General features: G+C 39.5%; 1 protein-coding gene and 1 pseudogene across 3 annotated transcripts in view; both read left to right on the forward strand.

Annotated features, from left to right (window-relative positions):
* PACS1 (phosphofurin acidic cluster sorting protein 1) overlaps positions 1 to 24,386 on the forward strand; it is a 99,257-nt gene that overhangs the window by 38,888 nt on the left and 35,983 nt on the right. The gene's annotated exons all lie outside the window — the stretch shown is intronic.
* Positions 21,998 to 22,116, forward strand: LOC118603556 (annotated as a pseudogene).

The following is a 24,386-nucleotide window of genomic DNA, read 5'->3' on the forward strand; positions in this document are numbered from 1 at the left end:
GAGATAACTGATGAAAACACCTGGCGGACACACACCCGCCTCCCGCCGGTCCCCCCAGCAGTGTGTGTCCTTTCTCCTCCTCAGAGCCCTCCATGTCAGAGCTGCCTCCCTGATTCCGAAAGCCGATGACCGCCTCTGGACCGCCTCCTAAACGTGTTTGGTTATGTTACGTGTGTTTCGAGGCAGTATTATTAAATGGCACAGATGAATAACCATTCTCGTCCACCGCGGGCGCAGATGAAAACGACTAGCAACCAGGGTTCCATCACTTAACGATAATTCAGGTGGCACTCTGTGTAGTCGGAAGTGCTCACCCAGTTTTTGCCCTTCCTGCTCGCTTCGTGTGCTCTCCATTTTTAGCCTCTTCCTTCTCGCTTCAGCCTTCTGTCCTCTCTGTCTCCTCGCTGGTTTCACGAGTGGCTGCTGGAGGCCTCACTGTCGATTGACACTTATGGCTAAGGATGTCACCAACCCCAGTACACACCATTGGAACAGCCAGTAATGCTCATGGTTTATAATACAACATAGGTCAAGAGACATCTTAGAAAGAGTTTGCCTGCCAGTGAGTTTGAGGTCTGAGGGCCACACAAAGTAGCTTCTGAAGAAACAGATTTGCTTATATGTATTGTCCAGGCTCAGATATTTGACAGATCTTTTTAGTATCTGTAGCTTAAAACAATGCTTTCTTCCTTTTTTTTTTTTTTCATTATGAATCTAATTATTTACAAAAATGTCTAATGGAAAAAAACTGGGCCAGTAAGAGAGTTAAGCCAGCAATCCATGTCCTGGTTAAGTATGATATTGAACAAGACCTTTAACTTCCTCCTTTTTCAGATGCCTGTGATTGTTTATTCTGATTGCTCCATGTTTATTCTAATTGCTCAGCGGTATGCAAAGGCATCTTCAACATGTCTACACACACGTTTGTTGCTAAGGGGCGTTATACGTTGCTCCGGCCTGGGCCCGAGGGGTCTCCGCCACACCGTGTGCTGCCCTCGCCCATCCTGACTTTGCTGAGATCAGAGAAGCAAGAACTCCAGTGAAGGAAATTCTTCATCTTTCCCTGGACTTCCTTACTTCTGGATGCCAAATGACACTATTTATCATTGTCCTTTCTAATTTGGATAAACAAATATAGAAACAGATGGAGGATAACTGGTTTTGCTTGTTTTTAATGTTTTGTTTTGTTTTTTTTTCTCCATTAACCTGGCTGTGAAAGTGTTTCTAATAGTTTAGAGTTCAGTATAGTATTTCCAAGTTGGGAACATCCTATAGATATGGAGGTCCGGTTAGATCCCTGTCCCTTGGCAATAGTTGGATTGTCCTAAGCTGATGGTGCCCCCTGATGGCCCTGTAGAAACTTGGTCACTTCCTCTTCCCCTTTTCTCCCACCCTCATGGGGACTTTTCTCCCTACCCCAACCTGTACATACTTTCTTCTGTCTTGCCTTTTAGGTAGTTAAGCTCGAGGTGATTCCTGTTATCTCCTCTTTGGTCTTATTTCTTATTTGTTGCTCTCTTACCTGAAACATGTCTTATTTCTTCTCATTCTTTTCGTTACAAACTTTTAAACTAAAAGCTTTTCCCCGGTAATGGCTAAAAGTATTTAGTGGCATGCCGTTATTAAGGCAAAAAGAAGCACTAGATTTTGAAGTGAAATTAGATGCCAAAGCAGATTCGCTGTTGCCAACTTTAGGAGTTTTCGAGATGCGTAAGGAGTGAGTTCTCTTCAGAACCTTTGTTAACCGGCTCCAACGAAATTTGCTTTGCCTTAAGCGTTAGAATTCAAGGTAAGTAAAACATTTCTTCAGTTTTACCTTACTTTATAAATTACTGGTAGTCCGGTGGTACTTTCCGCTTGGAAAAGCGCTGATGCTCGGTATCGGACACGTCGTGGGTTCAGCATGCACGGGCGGGCAGGTCTTCCTCCTCTCCCGCTTTGCATGTCTTCAGTGCTATTTCATTTCTACCCAAGTAACTTGCAAACTAGCCTCTGGAATACAGCCCATTTGTAATTCGTTCTTTATAATATTTGTTTGTGCTTTTAGCTCATAATCAGATTGTGGTGAAAGTGACATTGATATCTTTAAATATCTCCCGTGGGTGTTTATACAACAAAGAACCATCTACAGGCTCGTACTTAATCCTCCGACCCTAATTCACTCTCTTTCTAAACTCTGCTTTTGCTTTTACTAATGACAGAGCTGGGGGACGACAGGGTGCGACAGGGCGCGTGAATGAAGCAGGATTGTCCCAACCCACCACCACAGATAAACTCAAAATCTGCCGAGGACAGGAGTCATGATTCAACAAATCATTCAAACCCGACCCCCGTGCCACCCCCGAACACTGTACTTATGATAAAGGGTTAAGAGTGATGAGTGCCCTGGTTTCCGGTCTTTTTGGAGTTGGAGAGCTGTCATAATTTGATTTCATACTCTTAAATTTTCTAGAGCTGATGTACTCTTTGGGGTAGAATTGCGTAATTTTAGAATTTGACGGAACCTCAGTGCTTATATAATTTGGTTTCCTGTCTAATGTGGTCCTTCCTTCCAAAAACTGGGACCAGAATCCATTTAAGGACTCTCCTAATTCTTAGAAAGGTCTGTGTTCAGCTAATATTTAACTCATGGAAGTTCCCACCATCAGTCCTGATTCAGCATTTACAGCAACAAATGACTCATTTTTTTCACTCTAACATAAGAAGGCCCTTCAGCTATTGGATAGTTCTCATCCTCCTTGGTCTCTAGGCCAGCTTTCCTTAGCTTGTTGGTCTTTTTTCTTAATGATTTTGGGCTTTATTGTGCACTGAAGAAAATAGCCCTGTGTCTTTGAAATAAGTTGTAAAATTTCTCCCTATTTTATCATTTGTCTTTGGGCTTTGTTTACATGGTGTTTACCATGAAGATTTTTTCTTAATGTGGTAAAATTTATCAATTTTTTAAAACAGCCTCTGGATTTTATATGCTTTTGGATTTTTTTTCATTCTTAGAAAGGATTTCACCTACTTGGAGGTTTTTAAAAAAATATTTTCCTCATATCTACTTCAGAACTTTAATGAATTTGTTATGTTTAAATCTTTGATCTGGAATTTATTTTGATATTTATTTTGATGTGAGGTAGGGGTTAAAATTAATTTTATTTTTCCAGCTACCACCTAGTTACTCCAACACTATTCATTAATTTATTTTTTCCCTCTGGCTCGAAAGGCCATTATATTAAATCATGGTCTAGTTTGGGATCTGTTCCCAGGGTTTTTCATATGATTTACTGCCACGCGAACCATCACACATCTTATACCTTGTTATTGAAATTTTAAGCCTAAATACAAAACTTTTTATATACATAAAGTTGAGTGTTCCTCCCGTCATCTGCCCTGTAAGGATGGTTGGACTCTTACTTCTTGCATCGCAGCCTCTTTCTTTGTGCCACCTGCCGCTTAATAAGCCTCTCTTTTATGTCGTTATCCAGGCCATTGATTAAAAGAATGACAAAAATGTTGGCCACTGTAGGGCTCTTTTGGACATCAGTGGAGAGACACTACCCTTTCTAACATTCGAGATGCAACGTGGTATGTTCAAAGAGCTTAGGATTGTAGTGTCAGTTGCAAGACTCTATTTGGGCATCTTTTCTATTCATTGTTCTTCAGACCTTAATGTGTATAGGAATAACCTGAGAATCTCATTAAAATGCAGATTCTGATTCAGTAGGTCTGAGGTTGGGCTGAGAGTCTGCATTTCTAATAAGGCCCCAGACCATGCTGGTGTAGCTGGTCCATGGACCACCTGTGTGATGCAGGACCCCAGGCTAGGGTGAGTCAAGCAAGATGCCCTGGATGCAGTATTTAAGGAGGCACTTACTCTCAGGTTTGCACAGGTGCCAACCATGCACTCCTACAGTCCTCAGAGAGAGTGCTTCCTTAAGTTTTGTGCTCTGGGTGCCTCCTAATCCTGTCCCGTTATCATGTTTCTTGGAATTGTTAGAAGCACTAGTGATGAACCTACTAAATAGGACTCCTGAGAGGTGAGACCTTGCTATCTGCATTTTTAAACAAGTTCTCCAGGTCATTCTTAGGTGCAGCGAGGCTTCGAGGTTTGAGAAGCACTGAAAAAGAGATTTAAAAGTTCTGATTTGAGGACTTAATTTCTTAAATCCTGTTGTGACACCGTTGCTTATAACCTGAGAACATCATGGCACCAGTTACCTTTGCTGTTTATGATTCACTTGAGATAGGAGTAGCTAAGCCCCAGGTGCTGACAGTGATTACTCAAGTAAGTAGTGCCAGACCACGGATGAACGCCTTCTTGAATTTGACAAAACCTTCACTCCATGTATTGATGACTCTTGTAACTTGGTTTTTGCTCAAAATCAAACTCTTACATGTAGTGAGAAGCTTAATTGCAACTGCACTACGCGTCAGTGCTTCTCAGACTTTACTATGTATGGACATGAACTGGGTATTTTGTTAAAATGGAGATTCTGATCTAGCAGGTCTGGAATAAGACCTGGGATTCTACATTTTTAGTCACCTCTGAAGTGATGCTGAAGCTTCTGAGCCACAGCTACAGATCACAAAAACGAGGAGGTTTTTCCTTAACATATGAGAGGGTTTTGGTTAAGAATGGAGAAGTCTCTCATGGATTTTACATCAGGCAGCAAGGAAAGAAACTTGTTTTCAATTTCAACATTACAAATAATGTTGCAAAGAATAACTTTGTCACATTCAATATTTTATGTACATTATACATTCTGTTGTCTAATGAAGTATATTATTCCATTTTATAAAGCCTTAAAATTTATTCACCTTAAACTTTATATATTTAATGCAATATTATTTTTATATCTTGAAATTCTTTTGATGGGTTTGGAAAGTGTTTTCCTCATCCCTTATTATTAGCATTGAACAGGTAAACACATATGTATGCATATATATTTACACACACACACACACACACACACACAGATTTTTTTCTATAATCCAGGTAGAATGTGTTAATCTCTTTAGAGAATCAGCATCTTTTTTTTTTTTTTTGAGAATCATTATAGAAAAAAAGAGGAAGGAAATAATTTCTGTCACATGTAAACCTGATCTTTCTATAATTCAGAGCTGTCGGTTCAAACCAAATCAAACGGAACTTCTGAGAAAAGAGAGGGGGAGAGGTTTAAGCGGCCCTGGGACCCTGCTGATCTCGTCGGCGCCGAGACGTGTGTGGATCCGAGCAATGTCCAGGGTTGTCTTTCCTTCCCTTACACGTCAGCCGCCTCTCCTAGAATCCCCCAGGTCCACAAGTGACTTTCGTGCCTGGCGTGCCATCACGGAGAAAACAGAAGGCGTCACCAACATTGACTCCAGCTATGTGGCTTGACTAGCATTTCTCGTATTTACAGATGGATCAGGTCCATCTGTCTAGTAAAGGCAGTAAAAGAGGCCGATTTTCCCGATACAGCTTTTTAAACTGCAGCCAGGTGGCTCCTTTAATGAAAATGTCCAACGAACAGTGATTTCCCTTCCACACAGTATTAGATTATGGTGTCGTCAAGAGCTTGCAACTGAATTACCTTCTTGTAATCAATCTCACCTTATCAGTTAACACTGCTTGTAATGGACTGCTGGCTTCCAGGGACTCTGTGTGGATCCTTTAAAACTTCTTGCAGTCTGGAAGAGACATCCTCTGTGGCACGTCCACCCTCCTCTGGTGGCACATTCCTTGTTGGGACACTCGTGAGGCTGACTTGCGCGGGGAAGGCGTTCTGGGGCGGTGCCGCATGTTCGGTCGCCCTCGGCCCGCCTGGGTCTGTTTGCCTCGGAGTCTTTGTCAGTGCCCATTCGCTCCTTTTCGTGAGTGCCACCAGATTGTACCGCCAACCCAGGGGAAGGGACGAATGGAAATTTCATTTGCCGTGAAGTTTGCCTGGATTTAATGTAAAATACTCCATTTGGGAAGTCATTCGCTTTTGAAGACTTTTGTGGAGCGAGGTAGGGAAGCATTTTAAGAAGTTTCAAAAGCATCGTTCAATTAATTTAGGATGAGTTGCCTAAAAGAAATGCTTTGTCACAAACTTACAGTATCAACGTAACAACAATATCGAACAATACTTTAATTCTGAGAAACGTATAATCACAGAACTGAGTCAGAAATTCTTGAACTTTGATTTCTATTTACTGCTTACTGATAACTGACTATATTTAGCTTTTTCTTGAGTTGGGTTCTTATCAAAGATGGGAAGACTAACAAATAGTAACAGTAATACCTGTTTGCTGAATGATGAGAGCAGGCATGTGATGTTTTGTAGTTTTAGTAGGATAAGGTACAGCAACATGAGCCATTTCTTTTACAAAAGGGAACTGTATCGTGTCGAGGAGAGAACAAGTTTTTTTAGAGCAAGGGAAAATAAATCCCGGGTTTATTTTTGTGCAGATAAACTTAGAAGGCTATAGGGGCTATTTGTCTTACTAGAACTCAGGTAACCAGCTTTCAGTGGCTTGAGGGTGACTTCAGATGCCAGCCAGTAGAGAGAATGCATGACTTACAGGAAAGTAAAACAAAAACTAGCCAAGCAGCTTTCTTTCGTGAAAGAATCAAGGCGAAACCTGCTCCAGATACCTAGATAAGACTTGAAAGAAACAGTCATTTGGTTACTTTTTCCTGGTAGAGTTCTTTTAAAACCATCTATTAGCCATCTTTTAAAAAATTAGATTTTGCTTTCTCACCACCTAGTTCGTGGTGTAGTAGCATAGGAGGACAACTGGACATGAAGAATGTTCATTTTTTAATCTCATATTTAACTTATAATGTCGTTTTGTCATGTGGCTGAGTGGCACACTTGACGATGAAAGAATATTTAAAAGTAGTTGAGGATAGAAGCAGGACTTTGGCAGGTGCAGTGAATAAGTCAGCAAATGTCTCCTCAAAAAACAATAAACTGAATAAAGTTGTCAAAAAACGATTTCAGGGCTCTGAATATAGAATCAATACAAATAGCAAATTGAGAAGCATTTATCATAAGAAACTGCTGAACTTCAGATAAAAACTGTGAGAGTTTGCTGTCCTTGCCAGGGACCACTCCCCCTCCCACCACATTAGTGTAGTCGTTGTCTCAGAGTGGGGCCGACCATCAAAACTAGCAGCTTGGCTACCAGAGGAAGCCCATTTGATTGGGGGCAGGTGCGAAGCCCATGCCCACTGGCATTGTCAGTAAAAGTAATGATCTCAGTGGCAACTGAACAAGGCAGTTCTGGTAGTCTTAATAGCTGTTCCAGTTGGTCAGACAGCAGACTGGTAGGCTAGCCAAAAACATAACACAGTTCCTGGAAATGACACACACATAGGAAGGCATGACGAGCTCTCCACGCATCCCTGAATGACCAGAAGCCCGTACACACATGTAGGCAAGACTGGACAGGTCCCAAGCTGTCCACATATCGTGGATTGGCTGGGAAGCTGAATCAGTGTACAGAGGAGAGGCAAGAGGGCCCAGCAGAAAGTAAAAGCTGGGGCAGACCTGAACTTGTGTTTCACAACGCCGACGCAGATCCGTGGCAGAGATCGGAAGCCTAGCGGGCTCACGATGTGTGAGCACGACCTTTAGCCAGTCACTGGCTGATCACTAGACTGTGCAGACACGGGGCAGCCCCTAGGAAGCCAGGTTTAAAAATAGAAAGGATTTTGAAAAAGGCAACTGAGCAGAGACATGGGCAACACAGCATGGGGGAGACAGGTTGGGCAGATTTAGTCCAGGAACAGTATCAACACAGAAAGATGTCCACTTAATCAGTGGAGGTGTAAAATATGAATAAGGTGATCCTTGGGGTTAAAAAGAGAAGCACAGGTGTATATATTCAAAAGGTGGTGGACCCACATACACAGATTTTTCCCCCAGAGTTTTTAACAGTGATCTTCTCCAGCAGTTTATAGGCGTGCGCGCGCGCACACACACACACACACACACACACACACACACACAGACATCTTTTAAAAAGTTACTCATAGCATGACACTAACTCTGACTTGGAATTGTGAGGTGTACTCAGTCAGGTGGTCAGCCCATACGCAGCACTTAGCTTTCTGCCTCCATTCCTCTTCCTGTGTTCTTCCTCTTCTGTTTTCTTTTTTTAACATGTCTATTTACTACATTATAAAAATCTTTGGAGTGAAACTGATCTTATTCATATTTATTCAAACTTCTCCCCATCTCATTTCTCTGTTCCAGTTATGCATTGTACATAGCAGACCATCTGTAAACATTTTTGCTTTATTAGAGACATATAAAATAGTAATTATCCCATACAGCAGTTGGAATTCAATACAGTAATCTATAGTACCTTATTCAATCCACATTGTTTCTTTCTCCTCCCCACCAAAAAAAAAAATAACCATTGAAACTATCAAAACAAAACAAAAACAAAGAAGAGCTCTATTTTCCCATGTCCTCTAGTTACTAAATATAGAACAGACTGAGTTATGGTAACTCCTAGGCAGGAATAAGATTCATTTTCTATGATCAGAATTCTAATTTCAAGCTTCTTAATTTGGGATCCGGGCTATTTCTCTTTAATTTTATGTTGTTTCCTTTTTATTAAAATAGAAAAAGAAACAGTCCCTAGCCCTTTCTACCTTTGACCTTATTTCATGTGGCACATAGACTGCTTGACTTAATAAATTGCAAAGGACAATCAACACTTTACCGTTGAGATGTTATTGTTCATTATTTTAAAACTTTTTTACTTAAAAATGTTTTTGTATATAGCACTGTGCTTTTAAAGGTAAGGTGTTATAAAAAGTCTTTAAAGTATATTTAATTGTAAATTATTCTCAGTTGGGTTAGAGGAAGTTCTCAATAAAGAAGTAGATTGAAGTGGTTGCTTAAACCCTCCCACAGATAACAAGTAGGAAGTCTGGACAAAATATGACAAACGTATAAAAGCAACCCAAACCAGAAAGAAGCTGGAGGAGAATTGACTCCTAAGAAATTGTAATTGGAAGGAGCAAGACTTGAAAGTTTATGGCGTTTTTTGTTTGTTTGTTTTTTTTACCAAAAGATCTGCTCCATTGCCCATGGTGGGTATATATGGAATGAGATGACAGTGGAAAACTACATCCTTACAGGTAAAAGGTGACAGAGAACAAAGGTCAGGGGTAGAAGAGCAGCTAGAATTTTTAAGAGGGAAATCCTGGAAGCAGGAGAGAGCTACAGAAAGGGTGAGCAAAGCTCAGCATCTGAGTAAAAACTCTGCCCAAATCCGTGGTTGGCTGTTGTATTAGAGTTCTACAGAGAAATAGAACCAACAGGATATATATATAGATAGGTAGATGTATAGGAGGAAATTTATTATAAGAATTGGCTCATGTGATTATGGAGGTCGAGAAGTTCAATGATCTGGAATCTGCAAGTTGGAGAACCAGGAAAGCTGGTGGTATGATTCGGTCCGAGTCCCAAGGGCTGAGGATTAGAGGGCTGATGTTATAAGTCTCAGCTGAGTTCAAGAGCCCAAGAACCAGGAGTGGTCGAGGGTAGGAAAAGATGGATGTTTCAGCTCAAGCAAAGAGAGCACAAATTCTTCCTCCGCTTCTGTTTCTATTTAGATGTACAGTGGATTGGATGATACATCTACTTTACGCTGTTCACCAATTTAAATGCTAATTTCTTCCAGAAATACCTTCACAAACACAACCAGAAATAATGTTCGACTGGCTATCTGGGCATCCCCCAGCCCAGTCAAGTTGACACATAAAATTAACCATCACCACTGTGAAACTACAAGTGTGCAGGGGAAACCCCAAGGGACTCAGCAGAACAAAAAACTAAAAACCAAACAATGTAACAAACAAAAAACAGGCAGAGGCAAAAGAGGAGTCCATACTTGAAAGATAGGCCTATACTAGCAGAGACTGTATAGGCCTATCTTTGTTTAAGTACATTCCTAAACTCTGCACAGCTCAACCAGTAGAGAGCTGAAGCCTTGTTGGCTTGGAGTATCAGCAGACAGATGCTGAGACTAGCAGAGCAGCTGGAAAATTAGAGGGAAATCACAGAAACACAAAAATCACAGAGTGTGAGCCATCAAATCTGAGTATTAGCTGCCCAAACCTTTGGCTGTCTTCCAAAATACACAGGTGCAGGGGAGACCCCCCAGTGAGCCCGGCTTAAAAAGCCATAGCTAGAAGCTGTAAGAACTGAGATATATCAGCTGCTACATACCACAGGAGTGACAAATTTATAGTTTGCATCAAGGCAAGTTAACTGCCTGCTAAAATAAAAATATAATAAAATGCAATCCTTAGGACGGAGAGGAATCCACAGTTGCTACAGCATTTTATTTACAATGTCTAGTTTTCAACCTGCAATTACTAGACATATAAAGAAACAGATGTAACTCATACTTAGGAGAAAGGCAATCTATATAAAGTGACTTTGTCTAAGCGGGTAGATGTGTCGGATTTTGCAGGTAAAGACTGCAGAGGAGCTACGTGCTATGATCAAAGAGTTAAAATATCAGAGAATTAAAGGGGAAATAAGTGAACAGATAGAGAGATTGCAAGAATGAAATGGAAGCTATGAAAAAATGGAAGTTTTAAGGCTAAAATAAAAAGTAAAAACTCACTAGGTTGTGCTCAACAGTGTCTTTGAAGTAACAGACAAAAGAATCTGCACTTGAAAACAGAACAGTAGAAGTTATCCAATTCAAAGAAGAAGAAAGCGATTCAAGAAAAGTGAACAAAGCCCTCAAGACTTGTAGGACAGTATGAAGTAGTCTGATGTAGCTGTATATTAATAAGCAGAATAGACACAGAGGAAGGCGCTTGTAGGAACATCATAGGCAAACTGCTGAAACCAAAGGCCAAAGAGAATCTTGAAAGCGGATAGAGAAAAATGACACATTACATACAAACGATCAGTATTACAGATACCGCTCACTTACCAGAAGCAGTGGAGGGCCAGATAACACTAGAACAATATATTCAAATATTGAAAAAAAACTATCAACCGAGAATTCAATATCCAGAGAAAATATAAAGACATTTCCAGATAAACAAAAGCTAAGAAAATCCATCGCCAGCAGACTTGCACTAAAGGAAGTTTTTGGAATGAAGGGAAGTGACACCAGATGGTAACTCAGATCTAGAGGAAGAGATGAGGAGCACTGAAAATGGTTAACTCGTGGGTAAATGTAAAAGACTGTGTATTTTTTCTTTTCTAATATCTTTAAAAGTCATATGACTTTAAAGTAAACATAGTGCTATATTACTGGGTTTATAATGTGTATAGAGAGATTGCACAATAACACCAAATAGCACTAAGATGGAACAGAGTAAACAGAAATTTACTATTGTAAGGTTCTTATGTTTCACCTGCTTACAGGAGACAAACCTTAAATATAAAGACACAGCTTGAGAAATAAAAGACGGAAAAATATACTATGTAAACAGTAAGCATAAGAAAGCTGAAGTGGCTATGTTAACACCCAACCAAACAGACTTCGAGGAATATTACTAGAGATGAAAGACAAGGAGATATAAAAATCTTCAATGTGTATACCCATAATAACAGAGCTTTAAAATACTGAAGCAAAACCTGATGTAATTAAAGAGAAATGTGGACAAATCCACAATCATAATTGGAGATTTTAACATTCTTTTCTTGGTAATTGATTGAAAAACTAAACAGACATCAATAAGGACATAAAAGATCTGAATGACACTAAACCAGCTTAACCTAATTGTCATCAATAGAACGCTATACAGAATACATTCCATTTTTACATGCATACGAAACATTAACCAAGACATTAACCATATGCTGGGCCATAAAACAAATCTCAGTAGAATTAAAAAGTATCGTATTATAGAGCATATTCTCTGACCCCAAGAGAATTAAATTAGAAATCACGAATTATAAAGACATCTAGAAAAACTCCAAATATTTGCAAATTAACTCATTTTTAAACAAACTAGGGATCAAAGTTGAAACCATGAGGAATATTAGAAAATATTTTGAACTGGAAAATAATGAAAATTGCTCCGAGAGAAGCTTACAGGGTTAAGTACTTATTAGAAAAGAAGAAAGATCCATAATTATATAAACTTTTTCCTTAGAATACTAGAAAAAGAAAATAAACCTAAAATAAGTAGAAAGGAGGATGAAATATTCAAACAAATTATTGAAAGAGAATATAAACATATAGAAAAAATCATTCGAACCAAAAGTTGACTGTTGGAAAAGATAAAATCAATAATCCTCTATTTAGATTGGTCAAGAAAAAGTTAACAACCATTTCACAAATAAAACTCCAGGCAAAGATGAATTCACAGGTTTATTGTATTGAACATAATACCAATCTATACAAGCGTATAACACATTGTGACCAAGTAGGGTTCATCCATTAATGCAAAGTTGATTAGATAACCAAAAATCAATCAGTGTAACTCACTGTATTAACAGAATAATGAGTGAAAAGCCATATGATCTCAATGCTTTATTCCTAGGATTAGTAACAAAGCATCGATATCTCCTTTAATCACATCTATTCAACATTGTACTAGAAGTTGTAGTCAGTGCAATAAGGCAAGAAAAAGAAGAAAAAAACCCTAAGATTTGTAAAAGAAAATGGCTATTAGTTGGAAATGAAATGATCACGTATGTTAAAATTTTTAAAGAAATTACAAAAAAAGCTACTAGGACTAGTAAGTTAATTTAGCAAAGTTATAGGATACAAGATCCGTCTATCCAAAACCAAATCATTTGCATTTATATACTAGCAATAAATAATTAGAAAGTGAAAAACATATAGTTGCATTTACCTTATCCAAATATGTGAAATACTTAGGGATAAATTTACTGAAATGTTAAAAGTGTAAAACCTATATAGTGAAAACTACAAAAAAAGCCCTAAATGGGCTCATGGGTTGAAAAATCTCTATATCATTAAGATATTTATTTTCTACAAATTGATTTGTAGAATCATTACAATCTCAAAAATGTCTATTTTTGTTGTAGAAATTGACAGGCCAATTCTAAAATACATATAGAAATGCAAAAGACCTAGAATAGGCAAAGACAATATTTAAAAGAACAACAAAACGGAGGACTTACTTGCAGTACCATAAAGCTATAGTATTGGCAAAAGAAAGAAAATGAGACAGAATAGAGAGTCCAGAAATAGATCCACACACGTGTGGACCCACACATGTATAGACAGTTGATTTTCAGCGGTGGCGTCAAGGCCATTCAATGAAAAAAGGAAAGTCTTTTCAACAAAAAGTGCGAGAACAATTCAATATCTGTACTGGAGAAAATGAACACTAGTCTTTTTAACACACACACCCCTACACACCTACACACCTCAAAATGCATCAGAGGGCTAAAAGGAAGAGTTAAACCTATAAAGCTTTTAGAAGAAAATATAGAAAATATTTTGAACTTTGGGTATGAAAAGACTTAATAAGACACAAAAGCACAAGCCATAAAATAAATGAATGCTAAATTGGACTTTATCAGAATTTAAAACGCCACTCTTTGAAAACATCATTAAGAAAAGGAGAAGGCAAGCCACAGTATGGGAGAAAACATATTCACTATATGTATCTGACAATATAAAGAATTCTTATCCAGTAATAAGACACTAACCTCATTTTTAAAAATGAAGTCCCATGTGAATGAGACTTCACAGGATAAGCTACCAATAGCCAGGAGTTACTGAAAAGATTCTTTAATTATTAATCAGGGAGAAACAATTTAAAACCATAATGAACTAGCGTCGTATATCCGCTAACAGAGCTAAAATTTAAAAGACGGGTAAATGTTGGCAAATATGTGGCATAAGTTGAAGTTTCATCCTCTTCGGTTGAAAATGTAAAGTGGTACAGCTCGTTTGCAAAGCAGTCGACAGTTTCTTTTCATATTAAGTGTATACTTACTATAGAACCCAGTAATTCCATTCCTAGATGTTTACGCAAGAGAGGGGAAAACAAAGGCATGCACGAACACTTAACAGATGTTCATAACAGCTTTGTTCATCACGGCCAAAGACCGGAAACAACCCAAGCGTCCATCAGCAGGTGAATGGACAAACAAATGGCGGTACGCCAGTGCAGTGAGATGTCAACAGTAAGAAGGAACTGCTGATGCGCACCACCACACGGAGCAGTCTCAGTAACGGTGTGCCGCTGTGTGAAAGGAGCCAGAAACATAGGTGAGGATGAAGAGAAAGGGAGAGGAGATGGCTGTGGGCCAGAGTTTTACTCACAGGATTTTGAAAGGTGAAAAGTAGATGCATATGTAACTTAGGTTTCAGCTTTCCTTGATCTACTAAGTATTTGCAGTGCAAATACTAATGGGAAGCAAGGTGATTTTCAGCCACAAGCAGGCAGTGTTCTGGGGTACATTTTATCCCCCTGAATACAGAAGTATTAGTTGAATGCCTGAAATGTGGCAGGGTTAGCACCCAGATCCCTACCGCACTTTCTGGTGACTGCCTGTCCTCCATTCCTGACAACGGGGAAGTGAGGCGGGATTAAGCTTTGTAGTACCATTTGGTCTTTGAATACTGTGCACCTATTATTTTGATACAAGTACAAATTAAATTTAATAAAAGAGAGACCTAAGAGAGTCCTTCTTTTTCACCTCTGGATGTTGGCGTGTGATGGATGTTGAGGACGTGGTGACAGGAGCTGTAGCACTCACTGTGTGACCTTGAGTAGAATTAGCCACCATGCTAAGGGCTTGACTTTCCCTTTATTTCCATTTTCAGAAGATGAGTTAGTTCCCTGGCTACCTTCAGAGAGAGAGAGAGAGAGAGAGAGAGAGAGTGAGAGAGAGGGAGAGAGTGTGTGTGTGAGAGAGAGAGAGAGAGAGAGTTTTTTTATGTATTTGATGTTTTTTTTTATCTGTCGTCATCGATATTCTTATGGATGTTCAAATTGTCACAACTTTGGCCATTGAGGTCTCTTTAAAGGTGACTTGTTTGTCATTTTGATATGTCAGTAGTCTGATATTTTCCTTGCTTTCTAGTATGACAGGTTTACTAGGCTCATCTTTTACAGTTCCTGTCCCAGACCTAGAGTCACTTTCCTTTTAATGAGAGATGGTATTTAGAGACCACCGTCTGGGTACTAGGGGTGCTTATTCCCACCGCAGTGATCTTTGCTTCTAGGCCTTTTCAGAGGTCAGAACTAAGGAATGTTTTTTTTTTTTTTTCCTTTTTTAAAAAAATTATGATTTCATATCTATAATTTCAATTTCAGGGTTAACTTTTTTGGCTTTTATTTGCATTTCTTTTATCCTGGGAAATTAAGTAACATTATTATAATTACTTACTTTATCGTACACTATATACAATAGTTTTTGAATAATGCCATGTTGTTACTAGCAGTGTGATTACCTGTTACAGACTGAGATGCCTTTGTGGTTCTTTGGATTAATAATAACATCTTTGGCTTAAACCAACCAAGAATCACCCCTTGAGCTAGGGAGGACTTCTCCTATGAGACAGGACTACACTTTTGTTTATACCCCTTTTTGTTGATTTTTAAAGATCTGTTGATTTTTTATGTGAAAGGTGAGAATTTAAGACACAATCCTTTATTTTCTTCCTCCTCCTTTCTATATCTGGAAACTATATTTTCAATTTTTTATTCTTGCTAACTTTTGTAACTTTAAATGTCTTAATTATACTTCTATTTCTGGTTCCACCTTTAGTTTTTCTCCTGTCTAAAAGTTGAAAAATGATAACAGTTATCATTGTATAAACATGATATAATGTTTATACAATGTAAGTATTTATAAATCTAAGTATTTACGGTACTAAGATTATATTTTCTTTATTTAAAAGAGTGTTTCTAGGATAAAGATCTTATAGCTTTTTTCATAAATTTTACTGGTTATTTAAAATTGTCATATTTTACCTTGCCTCATTTGCATCATTTATTTTATGGCTTTTTGGTTTTAACTTTAGGATTTCTCATTGTTTTTGTTTTTTTCTTGGCAGAGTAATAGGCCTTTATGATATTGTCAGGTTTTTTTCATCTCTCATTTATACCATTTATTGCACAGAGTTCCCCTTTTTTATCCAGAAATTTCATTCTTATAGTCCTCTCCCTCCTAATCCAGACCATTTGGTATATGAGCCTGCTGTACAACTATCATAAGATTTCTAAAATTTCCATCCTGTACATTTCCAGCTCTCATCCCTACCCCATTCTGGCAATCACTGCTAGTTTGTTAATCTTCCAGAGTTACTTTATGAATATATAAGCAAACATAAACGTGTATTTTAACTTTTCTTCGGCTGAACATAGATGCCAACATGCTATATACTGATCTGTATCCTTTTCACTTGACAGTTTATTAACACCATGTTGTTAAATGAAAGATCTTTTCATATCAGTACAAAGAGAGCTGCTGCTTTTGTTTTTATTAATTTGTTTTTATTAAAGTATAGTTGACATACCATTTTGAATTTCCAATGTACAGCATAGTTATTCAACATTCATGTTCCTTACTAGTGAATAATCATGGTAAGTCTAGTAACATTGTCACTCTACAGTTATTGTGATACTGTTGACTATGTTCCCTCAGCTTTTCATTATGTCTCCATGACTCACTCATTTTATAACTGGAAGTTTACACTTCTTATTCCCCTTCCCCTTTACCTTTTCCACCCATCTCCCCATCCCCCTCCCCTCTGGCAATCATCAGTTTGTTCTCTAGATCTATGACTCTTTTTTTGTTTGTTTGTTTGTTCTTGTGTTTTGTTGTTTTAGACTCCACATGTAAATAAAATACAGTATTTGACTTTCTCTGATTTATTTCATTTAGCACACTGCCCTCTAGATCCATCCATGTCACAAATGACAAGATTTCGTTCTGTTTTATGGCTGAGTAATATTCCATTGTAAAAATATGCCACATCATCTTTATCCATTCATCTGATGATGAACACTTAGGTTATTTCCATATCTTGGTCATTGTCATGCCGCAGTGAACATAAGGGTGCATGTATCTTTTCTAATTAGTATTTTCGCTTTCTTCTGATAAATACCCAAAAGTGGAATTGTGATAGTCCTATTTGTATATTTTTGAGGAACCTCCATACTGTTTTCCATAACGGCTGCACCAGTTTGCAATCCCACCAGCAGTACACAAGGGTTCGTTTTTCTCCACATCCTTACTGACACTTGTTTGTTGTCTTTTCGATAATAGCTAATCTGACAGGTGTGAAGTGAAATCTCATTGTTTTGATTTGCATTTCCCAGATGATTAATGATGTTGAGCATCTTTTCATGTGTCTGTTGGCCATCTGCATGTTTTCTTTGGAAAAACGTCTCTTCGGGTTTTTTAAACATTTTTAAATTGGACTGTTTTGTTGGTGTTAAGTTGTATAAGTTCCTTATATATTTTAGATATTAAATGATACCCCTTATCAGACGGATCATTTGCGAATATCTGCTTCCATTCAGTGGGTTGCCTTTTGATTTTGTTGCTGGTTTTCTTTGCTGTGCAAAAGCTTTTTAATTTGATGTAATTCCACTTATAAATTTTCACTTTTGTTCTTGCCTGGGGAGATATATCCAAAAAAAAATATCACTGAGGCTAATGTCAGAAAGTTTACTGCCTATGTTTTCTTCTAGGAGTTTGATGGTTTCTGGTCTTACATTTAAGTCTTTAATCTATTGAGTTTATTTTTGTGTATGATATACGAAACTGGTCTAATTTCATTTTTTTGCATATAGCTGCCCAGTTTTCCCAACATTGTTTATTGAAGAGACTGTCTTTTCCCCATTGTATATTCTTGCCCCCTTTGTCATAGATTAATTGTCCACAGAGGAGTGGAGTCACTTCTTGGCGTTCTGTTCTGTTCCATGGATCTGTGTCTGTTTCTGTGCCAGTACCATACTACGTTGATTACTGCAGCTTTGCAGTATAGTTTGAAATCAGGGAGCGTGATATACCTCCAACTTTTTTCTTCCTTTTCAAGATTGCTTTGGTGTCAGTGCTGAGCTGACTGAGAAGGGGTTTGGGTGGTGAGACGCCCAGTTGAAAGCACGCACGAGGGGCTGGCGTGAGAATGAAGCGCAGGCACCGATTTCATTGCGCTTCTGCGCCAGCAGACCGCGTGGGCCGCACACGTGTCGGGGAACAGTAGCGGCGTTCTGCCGCGCGGGTGCAGTAAGCGGAATTGTGCCCGCCGAGCTGGACGCGGGCGCCCTGCTGCACTAATGCAGCATTCTAAATCCGGGGCCTTGTTCGTAGCCACCAGCCTGGGTCACAGCCAGACCCGGGACCTACACTTTGGCTATTCAGGGTCTTTTGTGGTTCCATGTAAATTTCAAGATTATTTGTTCAAGTTCTGTGAAAAACATCATTGGTGTTTTGATAGGGACTTCTTTTGTTTTTACGGCTACATCATTGGCCATCTTGTGGATGTACCATAATTTATTGAACTAGTTTCCCGTCGATGGATATTTTAGGTTTTCTAAGCTACTGCTATCAGAAACAACGTATTTATTCTGTAGAATAAATTCCTAGAGTAAAAATGCTGAGTCAAAGACCGTATACATTTGCAAGGTGGGTAGGAATTACTAATTGCCCTCTGTAGGAGTATACCAACTTAGGTTCCCACGGGCAGTATATGAGTGCCCATTTCTACACAGCCTTGCCCTCAGTTATAGGTTTTTCTTTCCTTTTATTTTTATTTTGTTTAGGGGAGTGGAGGTGGTATTCACTAATCTGATAGGTAAAGGGTGGCAGTTGTTTAACGTTGAGTCTACCCCTATGAGGCTGACACAGAAGTTACCCCTCCTTCACAAAAACAATGAAAAATGTCTAGTTCTCTTTACATTTTACCAGATGGAAAGAAATGCTAACAGATTAAGAAATTAACCACAGGACTTAATTAGAAAAAAATCTGGCAACATGCCCAGTTCATCCAGTGGCAAAAGGAGAAAATATTCTGTATTTGTGACACTGTTTAGAAAGGGGTAATTTAAATGCCCTCTAATCTGGGCTAGTAGTGTCCAATTAAGAAGTCTGTTAGAATGAAAACACTTGGGTTTTTTATACTTAGTATGGTGAAGCAGATTTTTTTTTTCTTCCCTTAAAATTGTCCTTTTAAATATATTTACATTGAATGGTAAAGATTACAGTTTAATTAAACAATATTTCCTGTTTCTTTTCAAACCACTGTGCTAGGAGTTGGAGGGACTCAAGTGCTGAGAATAAAGCAGCCCTTGGCCGCCAGACACACTTAGTGTGGGGCGACTGCAGTGGAGGGAAGAACAGGGTGAGCTGAGCGCCTTGGGCGGGAGGAGCAGGTGGCCTAGGAGAAGGGAGAAAGCTCAGCAGGGGCAGGGAAACCAGCAGAGGAGGTGGTATTTAGGGTGACCTAAAATAGTGAGGAGCAGCAGACACAGCAGACACAGATTTAGAGGCAAAGGAAGGCTTTTTAATTGCCTTTTTAGCTGGTTTGGGTGACAGGACGTGAAACACGTATTTTCTTGACATTAGTACGTCCTGGCAGAGAGTCAGATTGGAGTTCAGCAGTGATGTTTTCTGTCTAATTTGGGCAGAGTAACCTAGTTAGGAACAGAGACTCACGCTAGACAGTCCTGGCTGCCACCTCTAGCTGGGTATGACCTGGGCCAGGCTACTTCTCTGGCCTGCGTTCGCATCTGTAAAATAATTATAATTGTTTCAAGGATTAAGTTAGTGTATGTAGATTACATACTGTAGTGCCTGGCTGGTCGTGTTAAATGCTTGCTATTATTATATTGTACCTTCACAAATTGATACTTTAAAATTTTTTCTTGTTACAGAATTAATATATGATCATTGTAAGAAATGTAGGATAGGTAGAAAAGCATTTTTAAAAAACTCGCCTGTAACCTCACCACTATAGAGCGTTGTGGCATCTTCCTCAGAAGCCATCTCACGTCGTGGTTAAGAACAGGGGCTCTGGGACCCACCTGCTGGGTTCATATTCTGGCTCACCATTAGTGAGCTCTCTGAATCTCTCTCCGTTTGCTCAGTTGTGGATGATAATGCTGTTCCTAGAGCGAGAGTTAAATAAATCAATATATATGAAGCATTTAGAGTAGTGCAAGGCGGAGCAAGTGCTGTGCGAGCGTCTTTCCGCTGTTCTCTCTGTGTGGCCAAGATGTAAAGAATCGCATCAGCCTCTGAAATGGAGAATACAAATAAGTAGGATTGATGGTGGCGGAGCAGGTGATCAAGAAAGAGGTGCTACAGAGTAAATACACACATGCGCGTGTACTCGCACGTGCGCGCACGCACACAATTACGTGACTGAGAGTAAACGATGGCTTCAGGAAGGGCACTGCAGTGGAGGAAGGGAGCTAACGTGGTTACGACTCGCCAAGAGGAGGTCATAGCTTGATGACGGTGGTCCAGCCACGGTTTTGCTTTCTGTGGTTTGGTTACCCACTGTCAGCTGTGGTCTGAAAATATTAAATGGAAAATTCAAGAGATAAACCATTCATGAGTATTAAATCTCGTGCCATCCTGCTCCATCCCGCCAGGGACATGAATCATCCCTTTGTCCAGTGTATCCACTCTGTAGACACTGCCTGCCCATTAGCCACTTAGTGGCTGTCACACTTACCAGATGGGCGGTCAGCATAAGGCAGCGCTTGTGTTCACGTCACCCTTACTTTACTTAATGATGATGCTGCTGACAATTTGGATGTGCCAAAGAGAAGCTGTGTTTCCTTTAAGTGAAAAGGTGAAAGTTCTTTAAGGATTTTATCATCTAACATCATTACAAGGAAGGGGGTGAGTACAGTACAATAAGGTATTTTGAGAGCGAGAGAGAGACCACGTTTTTATAACTTTTATTGTAGTCTGTTGTTATAATTGCTTTATTATTAGTTATTGTTGTTAATCTCTTACTGTGCCTAATTTATAAATTAAACTATCACAGGTGTGTAGGCATAGGGGCAAACATAGGCGATCTAGGTATTATCTGCAGTTTCAGGCATCCACTGGGGTCTTGGAACGTTTACCCTGCAGACGAGGGGGGCTACTATGGATAGAATCTTAGTTCTCCCTATTGGAAAGTAATTTCTTCCTGGGCAGTTTGGGGCGGGGGGAGTGAATAAATCCATGGTTTTAAACTAAGGTAGAAAGTAGGAATGGTATAGTGTGGGTTATAAAAAGATCCTTTAATTCTGTTGGGACAGTGAATAAATGCCCACTTGAAATCTCAGCCAGATAAGAAAGTAGAGATTGAATTGACTGTGTTTTCTTCCCACAGAAAAACCCTTGTTTGAATTTAAAAATAAATTAGGAAGTGAGCATTCACAGCATCGGGGATTCACTATTGACTTCCTCTAAATAACAGCTTTTCTCAGGTCAAGTTGGGCTCTAGGAAGAATTCGATGAGTGTCATGGGAGGCAAGCACACTTTATTTTAGGAGCCCCCCAGATAGATGGCAATCCATGTAGCGGGCTGAATAGCGGCCCCTGAAAGGGAGATTTGAGACACAGAAACAGAGGAGAGACACAAGGAGAAGGTCGCGTAAAGACGGGGCGGAGGTTGGGATTAGGAGTCGGCAAGCCCAGGAGTGCCAGGGACAGCCTGCAGCCGCCAGACGCGTAAGAGGCAAGGAAGGGTTCCGCCCTAGAGGCCTCAGGTGAAATGCAGCCCTGCTGACATCTTGATTTTGGACTTCAAGTCAGAAGAATAGATTTCTGTTGTTTTAAGTCACCTAGTTTGTGGTAATTTGTGTGTCAGCCTTTGGAAGTCGATACAGTAGGAGATGACAGTAAGGTATATTTGAAGTTGTCAATGGACAATTTATGTTATACAGACTCATGAAAGTATATTTTATAAGACTTGTGCATTTATTATGTAAAGCCAAGTAAGGAATCTTAAAAACTTACAAATAAATGTCCCTATTTATCTGAAGCCCTGAGAAAAGTTGAAGAGACACAGAGATAGACTATGTATCTGTATCAGTCAGATTTATAAAATTTAAAATTTCCACTATGACCATGCCACTCTGAACAAGCCCGATCCTGTCTGATCTCGGAAGCTAAGCAGGTTCAGGCCTGGTTAGTACTTGGATGGGAGACCACTTGGGAAGACCAGGTGCTATAGACATAAAAGTAAAAAATAAGGGATTGTAAGCTGACAAAGTCCTTGCAATCTGTGAGGTCAACCAAGGGATGCCTTGCCTAAAAAACTAAAATTAAATAAAAATAAATTTTCTGTAAGGTAATAATTTTAAAAATGATACAAGTTAGTTTTATTTAATCTTAATACCAAAAAAAGATTACAATTCTTTCTTTGAAAATAGTTCTTGGTAGAGCCTGACCTGATGCTTTTCTTATCCCAGGACCTCAGGCCCATGCCATATTTATAATTACTTTGTGACCAGGCTGATTTTATTTTATTTTTTAGTTTATTGTCTCTAACATTTATGCTCTAAAGCTAAAGGATTTTTCAGATCTTAGGTCTAAAATTGGTACTTCATGTATGCGGCCCCAATAAATGGACTCTAAAGATGCTCATTCATATCTTAGCCTTTTCTTTTCAAGGTGGACGATCTTTGAATAGATAGCTATTATATGGAGCATATTCTTATTTGAAGCCCTAGGGTTTCAGACAGTAAGATAAACAGTAAGAAGATGGTGGAGTTCTTTATCAAGAATGCTTAAATTATGCCACCCCTGAGAGTAGCTGTTTGTTTCTGGAAATGACATGTGGGTCCTGCCTTAAGGTGGGATGGGCAGGGGGATCGGAGAACGATGGAATTATCTCTGGAAAAAAAGAAGCCAGCTGGTTATACAATACTTAAAAATGTATCATTTAAGGGTAAAATGGCAAGCTGTTTCACCCCCAGAGTGACCTACTTTTAAAACATTTTTAATAGTCTTTGGGAAAAAGACATCTCGAGTCCAAATATGCAGTTACTTGTTTTGTTTGCTTAAACAATCTAAGAATCTGTCAGAGGCTGAATGTTGGGAGTGGGAAATAACAGGAAGAAAACGCAAATGAGCTGACACTGAGATTGGTGCTTCCTACGGGGCCTTCCGTGTGCGTGGGGGGGGGGGGCAGCGAGGCAGCGAGGCAGCGGCATCTGGACGCCTGTGACTCCTCCGCGATTGGAAATAAGAGCAAAGATCTTCGTTCTTAGCCTCTTGCCGTTACTGTGATTCTTTTGAACTTTACAGAGTAATGATTTTTTTCCTGTGAGTTACTCAGTTTATCAGTCAAGTCTCGTTACAGAGGAGGTATGGATCACCTCCTCACCTATGTGATTTCAAAAGTAGTACAGCGACCCTGGGATAATGGTACAGTAGGATGTAATTGAAACTCTCTGGGGACTAGTATGTTATATCATTTTTCTTGTATATAATTCTGGAGTGACACCAGGGCTACTTTTTAAAAATCTTTTATATTTTGGTGATTTATTCCGTTCATGTCCTGAGTCACCTCTTCCTACATTCCCAGATGAAATTTAATTTCTCTCTTCCCCAGGGAACACTGAGAACCACAGGGACCTTAGATAAGACCATTCGGTCCCAACATCTTAACAAGCAGCTGATGCTACAAAATGCGGGTTGTTAGACCCACGCCAGGCGGCATCGAGACTAGGTTTCTCTGTGCCACGCTGCCCTTTTTTTCCAGCTTGACTTCTTGTTCTCCAGCCTCAGCTTCATCTGCAGCTGCTGACATTTCTAAGGGAAACGCTTCTTCACTCGGGGCTTTTGTTCCTACTGCTCCACTGAAATGCCTGGCAATTGTGGTCACCACTGTGCTCCATTTTGCCAAGTCTAATGGTCGGTTTTCTGGCCTTGGTTTGTTCTACTTCTCGGCAGCGTTTGACACATCTTCCTAAGCACTTTCTTCTCTAGGTTCGTGGGGGCACATCTCTCCCTGGCAGCTTCTCCTCTGCCAGACTTCTGAGCACCGGAACACCCAGGGCTCCATTTTTGGCTTTTTGTCTTTTTTGTTTGAAAAATACCTCAACCATTCTCATTGCTGTCAATATCATCTTTATGCCATGACGCCTGATTCTGTATCTCTAGCCTCATCTTTCCCTGGAGCTCAAGACTCATAGCCAGCTGCCGGCTTTCATTTTTTCATTCGGCCAGTTAAGCTGTCTTAGACTTAATAACGAGCTGACTTTTCTGTCCTGTTCACCCCACAATGTCCTTATTTCAGTAAACAGTACCACCATCTACCCCATCAGTTGCTCAAGCCAAAAACCCAGAAATGCCTTTGGCTTTCTTTTTCCCTACAGCCTGCATTCAGTTTATCAGCAAGTTCTATCAGGTCCACCAGAATGTTCCGGTTTTCCACCCTTCTGTCCATCGCCACTGTTACTGCTCAAGCTCAGACCTTCTTCCCGTCTTACCTGGGCCCCT

This window comes from Rousettus aegyptiacus, unplaced genomic scaffold, assembly GCF_014176215.1.
Source record: "Rousettus aegyptiacus isolate mRouAeg1 unplaced genomic scaffold, mRouAeg1.p scaffold_m13_p_5, whole genome shotgun sequence".
NCBI classification, from domain to species: Eukaryota; Metazoa; Chordata; class Mammalia; order Chiroptera; family Pteropodidae; genus Rousettus; species Rousettus aegyptiacus.